Source organism: Canis aureus, chromosome X, assembly GCF_053574225.1.
Source record: "Canis aureus isolate CA01 chromosome X, VMU_Caureus_v.1.0, whole genome shotgun sequence".
NCBI lineage: Eukaryota > Metazoa > Chordata > Mammalia > Carnivora > Canidae > Canis > Canis aureus.
In genome coordinates, this window is record NC_135649.1 from 39,259,951 (window position 1) to 39,264,173 (window position 4,223).

General features: G+C 40.9%; 1 pseudogene; it reads right to left on the reverse strand.

Moving 5' to 3' along the window:
- Nucleotides 1–1,263: 1,263 nt before the first annotated feature.
- LOC144308842 (heterogeneous nuclear ribonucleoprotein A1 pseudogene) lies at nucleotides 1,264–2,601 on the reverse strand (annotated as a pseudogene).
- Nucleotides 2,602–4,223: the final 1,622 nt, after the last annotated feature.

Genomic DNA, 4,223 nt, shown 5'->3' on the forward strand with positions numbered 1-4,223 from the left:
CCAGAAAGATCATTAAACTCCATTTGTATTCTCCTCTATCCCTTTCTTTCCTAATTTTTCTTTCTCATCCCCCCAGACATGGCTTTCTGTTCTCTTATTCTGCCATCTAAATTTGCCCACATGGCTCCAAGTTCAAATCACATAAGCAAAGTGTACATAAAAGCTTATGTCCAACAACAAAAACAAAAACAGCTGACGTCCTTCTATTAAATGTTAGTTCCCTTCTTCATATGTTTGGGTTACAGGCTATATTGTAAAACAGTAGAAAAATCTCCAGGTTAATATTACTATTGTTTCTTGCATTGATGGTCACCAAGAACTGATGTCTCCCTCGGTTGGAAGAGTTTTTTTTATCTTGATGGACGAAATGCTCCGTATTTGAATAAATTTCTGAGTTTGAGGAATTTATGCCTATGTACATAGTAACTAAAAAGCTTAATGAAATATCAAAAACAACCATTTTAACACGGAAATTGACCCAAGGATACAACAAAATGAGAAATTCTGAACTTTAAGTAAGAAGAGAGCAAGTCGGGATCCCTGGGTGGCGCAGCGGTTTGGCGCCTGCCTTTGGCCCAGGGCGCGATCCTGGAGACCCGGGATCGAGTCCCACATCGGGCTCCCTGCATGGAGCCTGCTTCTCCCTCTGCCTGTGTCTCTGCCTCTCTCTCTCTCTCTCTGTGTGACTATCATAAATAAATAAATAAAATCTTTAAAAAAAAAAAAAAAAAAGAAGAGAGCAAGTATATATGGTATTCTTGTTTGAATGTGATTGGTTAATTTTATGTGTCAACTTGATTGAGCTAAAAGATGCCCAGATAGCATTATTTCTGGGCAGGTCTGTGAGGATGTTTCTGGGAGAGATTAGCATTTGAATCAATAAACTGAGTAAAGAAGAATGCTAAGGTCACCCTCACCAGTGTGGGTAGACATCATCCAATCCATTGAGGGCCAAAAAGGCAGAAAAGGGCAAATTTTCTCAGCTTGAGCTGGAACTTCCTTCCATCTTCTTCCCTCAGATACTAGTGATTCTGGTTCTTGGTCCTTTAGACTAAAACTTGAATTTACATTATTGGCTTCCAGGACTTTAGGTTTGGACTAGAGCCACACCATTGGTTTTCCTGGACCTCCATCTTGCAGACAGCAGATTGTGGGACTTTTTTAGCCATCATAGTTGTATGAGCAATTGCTCATTATCATATCAGTTCCTATATATCTTTCTTTTTTTTTAAAAAAAAGGACACATTTATTCAGCGTCATAATCAGACTATTACATTTAGCAATCAACAGCATGGGTACAAAAAAAATCTACATTAAAACCCTTTGTTGGAATGCTTTACACTTTCCACAGAACAAAAACTAAAATAACCTGTTATACAATTCGTCACAAATACAGTCCTTGAGTTTTTTGCCCATACACATGAGTATTGTCTAAAACATGTCTTCTTTGTAGCAGCTAGGCCCTGCCACCACGGTGTTTGGCTGAGTTCACAAATTTGTTGTAACCTGTAGCTTCCCTGTCACTTCTCTGGCTCTCCTCTCCTGCTAAGCTTTGTTTCCTGGCAGTAATTAAAACCTTCTGCCACTGTCATAGCTACTGCTGTTGCTGGAACCACTATAGCCACCTTGGTTTCATGGTTTGGCAAAGTATTGGCCTCCACCACCATAGGGGCCAGAGCCTCTGCCTCCAAAATTTCCTCCTTTCATGGGTCCAAAATTTGAGGATTGATTGTTGTAATTGCCAAAATTGTTATAGCTTCCGCCACCTCCAAAGTTGCTTCCATCATTACCAAATCCGTTATAGCCATCCCCACTGCCACCGTATCCACCACCACCTCGACTGCCACCAAAGCCACCTTGACCACTGAAGTTCCCTCCTCAACCAAAGTTGTCATTCCCACCAAAACCACCTCCACGACCACCACCAAAGTTTCCAGAACCACTTAGGCCTCTTTGGCTGGATGAACCACTAGCCATCTCTTGCTTCGATAGGGCTTTCCTTACTTCACAGTTGTGGCCATTCACAGTATGGTATTTTTGAAGGCCAATCTTGTCTACAGAGTCATGGTCATCAAATGTCACAAAAGCAAAACCTCTCTTTTTGAAACTGCCTCGGTCAGTCATGATCTCAATCACTCCAATTTTCCCATACTGTTCAAAATAATCTCTTAGATGATGTTCTTCAGTGTCTTCTTTACTGTCATCAACAAAAATCTTTTTCACAGTTAAGTGGGCACCATGCTTTTGAGAATCTTCTCTTGAGACAGCCCTCTTTGGTTCCACAACTCTTCCATCCACCTTATGTGGCCTTGCATTCATGGCTGCATCTACCTCCTCCTCGGTGGCATACGTGACAAACCCAAAGCCTCTGGAGCGCTTGGTGTTTGGATCCCTCATTACCACACAGTCCACAAGTGTTCCCCATTGCTCAAAATGGCTCCTCAGACTCTCATCGGTTGTTTCAAACCTCAAACCTCCGACGAAGAGCTTCCGCAGCTGCTCAGGCTCTTTGGGAGACTCTGACCTAGAAATGACGGCGGTGAGAGGGGAGACTTTAACGATGCTTATTTGGCGGCCTATATCTCTATATATCCTATTCATTCTGTTTCTCTGGAGAACCCTAACTAATACTCTGGGTTTAATTCAACTTCCTAACTAACCATTACCATGGCCACCCCCGCCCCAGCTGTATTGGCATAGTAGTTCAACGAAGGTGAGGCAGGCTGTGCAATAAAACCCAGCAGCTTTGCTGCTGCTGCTGCTGCTGCTGCTGTAAAGAACTCACTTGATTTAGAGCATCAATGGTTAGAGTATTGATCTCAGTGGCAAGGAAATAAGGCCTGCTAGCCTGAGATTACAGTACTGTTTGGGGCAGGCAATGGACTAGCAGTGGATGTAACAGGGAATTCCAGGAAGTAAGATATCCATAGTGGACTTGATAAACTGTCCACATACCTTGTGCACATGTCCACACATCCCTGGCCTTCTGCACCTGTGTGAATGTACAGTGGAAAAGCAAGTGAGACCAACAGAAAGTAACAGCTAGAACAGACTTGACGGCAATTTGAAATTTGAATATGTTCTTCAGTTTGCACACAGATCCATCAGCAGATAATGGATACACAGTGGCTGGAGGTGTTTGAGGCAACCTTTAGCTGAAAGCTATGCAGACACAAATGCACCCTTAGGAAGCTAGTTTTTTTTTTTTTAAATAATGCAGAGGAAAAAAATCTGAGCAGAGGCCTCAGTAGCCACATATTGTAGTAGAGATAGAAGTCATAAACTTGGCTCCGTAAGCTAGTAAACAAACAAACAAACAATAAAAAATAGTAACAAGCATCAGGAGGCAAAATCAGAATGGAGAGTTGTTACAATATATTATCTAAAATGCCTGATATTCACCAGAAAATTAAATAGACAAAAAGTAAAGAAATTGATTCAGCAATTTAAATTCTACCCCACCCCAAAACAGCCCAGGCCCATGTGGATTCTGTGGTAAATTTGATCAAATATTTAAAGAAAGAAAAATCACACCATTCCTTTATAACAACTTTCAAAAGTAGAAAAGGGAATGCTTCCCAACATCTATGAGGCCAGCATTACTCTGATACCAAAGACATCAGAAAAAAGAAAACCATACACTGATACCCCTCATGAATACACATGCAAAAAATCTTAAAATGTATCAGCACACTAAATTCAGTAACATATTAAAAGGATTATAAAACATGGCAAAGTGAGATTTGTTCCAGAAATGCAAGTTGGCGTAATATTAAAAAACAATTAAATGCACCATGTTAATAGAATAAAGGACAAAAGCACACAATCATCTCAATAGACAACAAAAAAGCATTTGACAAAATTTAACACCATCACGAAAAAAATATTCAACAAAGTAGAATTAGAAAGGAGGAAACCGGGATCCTTGGGTGGCGCAGCAGTTTGGTGCCTGCCTTTGGCCCAGGGCACGATCCTGGTGACCCGGGATCGAATCCCATGTCGGGCTCCCGGTGCATGGAGCCTGCTTCTCCCTCTGCCTGTGTCTCTGTGCCTCTCTCTCTCTCTTTCATGAATAAATAAATAAAATATTAAAAAAAAAAAGAAAGGAAGAAACCTTCCTAACCTGATAAGAGCATCTATAAAAAATCTTTAGTAAATATCTTATGCAATCATGAAAAACTGAGTATTTTCCCTCTAAGATCAGAAACAAGAGTGTCCACTGT